Source organism: Salmo salar, chromosome ssa09 (assembly GCF_905237065.1).
Source record: "Salmo salar chromosome ssa09, Ssal_v3.1, whole genome shotgun sequence".
Taxonomy (NCBI): Eukaryota; Metazoa; Chordata; class Actinopteri; order Salmoniformes; family Salmonidae; genus Salmo; species Salmo salar.
Genome location: NC_059450.1, coordinates 127,585,016 through 127,591,954, shown reverse-complemented (window position 1 = coordinate 127,591,954; position 6,939 = coordinate 127,585,016). Strand labels below are relative to the sequence as shown.

Genomic DNA, 6,939 nt, shown 5'->3' with positions numbered 1-6,939 from the left:
TAATAGTTATTTAAGCCTTTTAGTTGTTCTTGACATGTGGCCAAGCGCAAATTGATCTTCAGTTTCTGTTTTCTGATGGCCAGATAGTGAGAATACATTTCATTTTAATGTATAGAGCCACATAAATGAATGGGAATATATGGATGTGTCTCCATAGTAGGAAATAACTGAAGACTATTTTCACAGTATTGGCAGCTAGAGGAGTTGGGACACAGATAAAAACAGATTCATATTATGTGACTATTCAGACCTGGATTTGAACAGCCAAGACATGTCAAGCAGCTGTTACAGTAAGGGAAGTGAATGAAAAATGAACTCCAATCCATGGTTCCTCGTCCATACTCTTATGATTGTCAGGTTGTGAATGTAGAACGACATAGGTTTTAGTTTAGTTTCTACTGATTGATAGCACCAGGAAGGCATCCAAGGCTCTTCCAGAGAGAAAACTGAATCAGGAACATCGAGCAATAACATAGTCTGTGTCCCAAATGGCACCCTATTCTCTGCATAGTGCATTACTGTTGACCAGAGCCCTATGGGCCCTGGTCAAACATAGTGCAGTATATAGGGAATAGGGTGCCATTTGGGATGCATAAACAACTGGAGCTGTAACATGCTCCTCTCAAACAAGCAGTCGCCAGATGGAGAGAAGAACAGGGCTCGGTGACAAGACTCTAACATGAGAGCAGGGATGCGTCCCAAATAGCACCCTATTCCCTTTGTAGTGCACTACTTTAGACCAGGACCAATAGGACTTTGGTCAAAAGTAGTCCAATATATAGAGAATAGGTTGCCATTTGGGACACAACCCAGTAGTCTAGCTCTCTTTTTCTAACATGGCTGTGTATGTCTGGGCGTTCTACATGTGTGGCCTTCACACCTTTTATTGTGTGAGAGGGAAAACCCTTCTGTTCTCATAACAATGTCAAACTTGTCATGGAGGTCTACTGGAGCTGAATTTTGGCATGCTCCAAATGTCCCCTTTTCCGTGATTTTGTGTGATATTTGTCGATGGTTATTATAATAAAAAATACGTTGCCAATCAATTACATAATTGTGATTCTGAAGCATTTCATTTAGCCTACTTCACTATGCAAATTGAAGGTAATTTACCGAATACAGGTGGGTCAGAGTAGCCCAAGCAGCTCATCCTCATGAGATATTTAGAACCCAAAGACATTCTGAAGATTGGCTTACACTTCCCTTTTACATAGCTTGGTGGCACCAGAGTTCAGAAATGTCCACCTCTCCTCTCCTCTGTTCTCTCAGAGGCATCTCTCTCTACCACAGTGCTGTCAAGCAACATACCCTTACACTACTGCACGTGTTTAATAAATTAGCACAATCTGAAGGAGGGCTGTCCATAGCCATAGAGAGGTGTCGGGTTTCACTCCGCGCAAGGGCAGGCAGCAGCAGCTCTGCAACTAGACGCTCCAGTAACTGTTAGTGTGGATGCTGTCCCGATGCTGAGAAGTTGATAACGTCCTGACTACAACATTTTAACCGTACAAAGGAAACGGTCGCGGAAAAAGTTATTTTGAATTGCCTATCCCTCGTCACCTGACAAGGAATAGGGTACAGGAGAAATCACAAGAGGTTGCTGGAGTGAAAACGCATTCACCATCCCAAAGGATCATTTAGAAAGGATACCGCTTTGTCTTTTGGAAATGGATTTAATTTAGGAGGTTTTTGACTTTAGTTTAGATTTTTACTCTGCCTTTTTACTCCACAAGGGATTTGTTTAAAGAAGCGACGGTTATTGTTGGGATATTTGCTATCGGACGTGCGTGCGCTCAGTGGCAGAGAAGGAGCAGATGAATGTAAGTCCTCGTTGCAGTGTTCTACTACTGTCAAATGTCTCGCTAGCTGAAGACTACGAGGTAATGATTATAAGTTGTTGCGATACATTTGATACATTGTTGCGATACGTTTATACGTTGTTATACATTGCACTAGTTACATGGACGTTTTATGAGGCAAAAACTTGAGCGCAAATCGTTGCGTTGTTGTCTGTGCAGAATAGGCTAGCACATTATCATGGTCCCTAAACATCACACTCAGTCAGTCATGAAGTTAACGAGACAATTTTCAAGCTTGGATGCTTTTAATGATGAATCTCTTCGTTTGTCTTCTTTCTTCTTCTTTTTCCATACACTTTTTTTTTTATTCTTTCGGGTCCAAAGTGCAAAAGTGAACGTTTTTTAAGTGTTTAAAATGTGTCATAAGTTTTGTATAATTTACTCCAGGATTAATTTTTTGACATCTTTATTTTGGGTATTTGACCCTGATTAGTTATACAGTCATCACATTTATTGTCAAACAGTGCTGTTGTTTTTTAAGCTTAAATAGATGTATATTTGAGAACTCAGCAGGACCCATGGACGGGACAGCTGTCAGCGATGTTTAGGTCTTGTCACGTTATGTATAGTCTAATGATTATCCCGACCAGTGAAAGTGCTATCGACAGGCAGGCAGGACCGTGGAACGGCTGCCTGAAAACTGATTCTCATACTAACCCAAACCATCTGGCTCTGACTGAATGCTCTCCTCTCTGCTCATTGCTGTTCTAACTCTGTGATTTTGTTTCCCTCTGTGGGGGCAATCACTTCTTTCAGACGGCATAACACTAGGCTACTGCTGCCAACTCTCCTGAAGGGGGGAGCTTTAAGTATTGGATGTAAAAGGGAGATAAAAAATATGTAGGCTATTTAACAATAGGCCCTACGTTATATTGCACTGTATGCAAGAAAAGAGAACGCACAGATGTAGGATCAATAGCTCTAGCTGAGATCCGAAACTGTAGGCTCTACTATTGTAACCGTTTGAACTTTTAGAAAAACCTTCCAAGCAAACACTAATTATGTAACAAAGAATGACACATATACATTTCTGAGGTCTAGCTCCCCTTGCTTTGCCAGTTAATATAATTTAAGACATTCTAAAAGGAGTCAGAGTCATACAACCACACAACCACACGACAATAATATGATTATAACAAAAACACATCCAACCTTTAAAGCGATTATTTGTGGTTTTCTGAAATGATTGAGAAATAATATTATGTTTTAGATTAGAATTCAAATCTGTGATAGGCTACCCGTCATAGTCTATACTTAGAGCACATTTTCATTGGCAACGTCACCATGCAGTCAAAGACAAACACAATACCAATCTCAAACAATTAGCTTAATAATACTCTGTCCACCAGTCAAATAATTCACTAAGATGTCACTCCACTGTACTTGGTGTGCTTCCCAAATGGCACCCTATTCCCTATATAGTGCACTTTACAGGGTTCTGGTCAAAAGTAGGCTAGTGCACTATGTAGGGAATAGGGTGCCATTGGGTATTTTTTCTTCCCTTTTCTCTACAAAACATTCCTCTCAAATTGGTTTATCCATTGAATTCTATTGTTGGCTGGGGTGTAATGCTGTGCCATTGTGTCACAATTCACTGTTGGTCCTGTAGACTACTACATACTGACAGATGGCAGGAGGTTGTAGTAGGTCATATTCATTACAGTGTCAACAGGGCTCTGTTCATTAGGGTTTGATGTGAATCACTGTGTTCCTCGCACTAATCCTTTCACTTATGTCTAATTAATTCATTTCAACTCAATTGGGTTCCATATCCCTAAACAGGTTGTTTGCACTCGAAATGGCACCCTATTCCTTATATTGTGCATTACTTTTGACCAGAGCCCATAGGTCTCCTCTCATAGGCTCATAGCCAATATTCTCTGACCATAGGGCTCTGGTCAAAAGTAATGCACTAGTTATAGGGAATAAGGTGCCCTTCCGGACTCTGCCTTTATCTGTTAGTATGCTGGTTTCCATGGTGCTCCAAAGTCATCCTCCTTCTGTATTGTCTTGGAGCCCTTCTTTTCTCTCTCTCTCCTCTCTCCTTCCCTCTCTCTCCACCCATTCGTCAGTTAAAACATAATGTTGGGGTTTTCCCTCCTGGGTGTCAGTGTTGTGTCAGCATGTTGTCAGTTATGAGGGGAGGGACATTCCTGGTCCTCATCGATAATAATAATAATAGTTGAGCTAACAATGACAGTCATTAGCTCCCGCTGGAGAGGAATGCCAAGTATGTCTCATATCAGTGAAGCTCAAAGCGATAGATAGATAGATAGATAGATAGATAGATAGATAGATAGATAGATAGATAGATAGATAGATAGATAGATAGATAGATAGATAGATAGATAGATAGATAGATAGATAGATAGATAGATAGATAGATAGATAGATAGATAGATAGATAGATAGATAGATAGATAGATAGATAGATAGATAGATAGAGCTCATTGTATAATTTGGTGTTCTCTTATAGAAAAATAGTGCATGCCAAAAGACTATGCTAGCTCACTGAGCCTGAGTGCTAGGTGCATCATCTGAGTGCTTTGATGACTGGCCCATTCATTTCCTGAATATGAGTTCGCAAGCAGCCATTGGTTAAATCTGATGTGTTCTAATCACAGGAGACTAAAACCAAGGAAAAAGTTGTGCTAAAGCCATTCACTGTAGAGTGGCTGGACTGAGAAGAAAAACCGTATATAGTTTACAAAGAAAACAGTGAAGGAAATGATGCAGAATTGTTGGATGAAACCGCAGCCTGAAACCTCGGCTGTGGCTTTTATGACAATCCAAGGATTATGTCATCAGTCAAGTCCCAGAAGCTCCATGATGAAGTAATTATTTGACTTCATTTGCAGTGTGCCTCTGTGCCTGGGGTGATGATGAGGATAAAGGGTTTATAACATACTGTATGGAGGGAATGAACACAACAGCACAGTAGAGCCAAGACTTTCTGATTGATTTCCTGGTTGTTGTTTTTTTACAGCCGTAACAGAAGTATATATTAACATCGTATGGAAGCTAACTATAGTAATAACAGAAGTATACAGCTATATTGTACTTTGAAAGTGTACAGGTCAGCCTTTGATGGTCATATCTACTTGGCAGTCTCTAGTCTTGGTCTGACACAGCAAAGCCAATCATTTATGGATTTTCTGGTTGTTTTTAACAGGATTGTTGTAACAACACAGCCAGAACATTTTCCTCTAAAACTGACCAGGCATGCCCTAGAGTTTGTCCCAAAAGGCACATAGGGCCCTGGTCAAAATTAGTGCACTAAATAGGGAATAGGGTGCCATTTGGGACGTAGACCTAGTCTTGGCTCCTGGTGTGGTTTGTCATAGTTTTACTGGCCCCTGGTGTAACAGAGTATGTTTCCTCTAAGACAGAGAGTCGTGGAGCATCTGCTCAGTGGAGCCTTCGTGCCTCTGGACTGGTACAGTACACACACAAACACACGCACACACGCTAGCAGTTTCAGGAGACTCTACCTACCTACAGTACCTACAGCTAGGTGTTTATAGGCCCATCAGCGTCAGTGTTTCAGACACTCAGACTGAATTTTTAGATTAGGCAATGATTCCACAATTCATGATCTGCTTAACATGTGTCTGTTATAATAGTATGACATCAAACATCTGTTAGTAGAAACTGTGAATGGTTAGTGACGAGTTCATCTTTAAAACATCTACCTCGCCCTCAACGTCAGCAAAACAAAATAGTTGATTGTTGACTTGAGGAAGTAGGGAGGGAACATGCCTTGATCCACATCAAAGGGACTGCAGTAGAGAGAGTCACAAGCTTTAAGTTCCTCTGCTTCCACATCACTGAAGACTTGACATGGACCACCAACACCATCACTCTTGTCAAGAGGGCGCAACAGCGGCTCTACTTCCTAAGGCGTCTGAAGACATTTGGAATACCGTCCCCGGGTCCTCTCCAAATACTACCGCTGCACCATCGAGAGCGTCCTGACTGGTTGCATCACGGCATGGTAAGGGAATTGCTCTTTCCACGACCGCAAGGCCCTCCAGCGGGTGGTGAAGATGGCCCAGTACATAACTTGAACTGTGCTCCCACCCATCCAGGACATCTACTTGAAAGGGTGCCCGAGGAAGGCCCGCAGCATCATCAAGGACCCCACACACCCCAGCCATGAGCTGTTCTCTCCCTTACCGTTGGGCAGATGGTATCGGAGCATGAAGTCTGATACCAACAGACTCAGTGACAGTTTCTATCTTCAAGCCATCAGACTGCTGAACACTTGAACTGGACTGACCAGCTGCTCTGATCCTCCACACCTGAGTACACATGCACTCACTCATGCACACACACACACACACACACACACACACACACACACACACACACACACACACACACACACACACACACACACACACACACACACACACACACACACACACACACACATATACATTCAGGCTACACACACATCACAACTGCTACTACCAGACTCTCATTATACTGGTCAATGTATACACCTGACCCCCCCCCCTTCCCCAATACACATGTACATATTGGACTATAAATTGTTCCTTCCTGTATTATACTTATGCTAAGATATGTATTCTATTCTACTGATCCATTTACTTTATGTTCATATTGTTATCTTTTAGTATCTCTTATTGTTGTTGCTGTGTTGATAAAGAACCTGCAAGTAAGCATTTTGTTGGACGGTTTATTGTATACCATGCGTATCCTGTACATACATATTTAAACTGAAAATGAGAAGATGCTAGAAAGTGAATAACAGACCTATCTAAGATGGCACAGCAGATAACTTCAGAACTGCACAGTTTATATTTGATCAAGAGATCAGTTCATCTTGTCATTGTGTTGATTAGGGATAATAACGGACCTTTATGTTGACACAACAGATAACTGTTGTAATAGCTAGTTGCAGTTGAAGTGATACACAGGTAGTCAATGTATGTGACGTTTAAAGCAAGCTTGTTGTGGAAATGCTGGAATGGAATATGAATACATGGAATTGTTGGTCATGCTACTAATGGTACAGTAGGCCCTGTGGGGATGACATGTGAGTCATTCATCTGAA

The 6,939-nt window shown here is 41.5% G+C and overlaps 1 protein-coding gene across 1 annotated transcript in view; it reads left to right on the top strand.

Moving 5' to 3' along the window:
* Positions 1-1,385: 1,385 nt before the first annotated feature.
* The window catches only part of LOC106612868 (protocadherin-16), a 205,656-nt gene continuing 200,102 nt past the window's right edge, over positions 1,386-6,939 (top strand). The window contains 1 exon segment of the mRNA XM_045724531.1: positions 1,386-1,820. The gene's annotated coding sequence lies outside the window, so the exon portion shown is untranslated.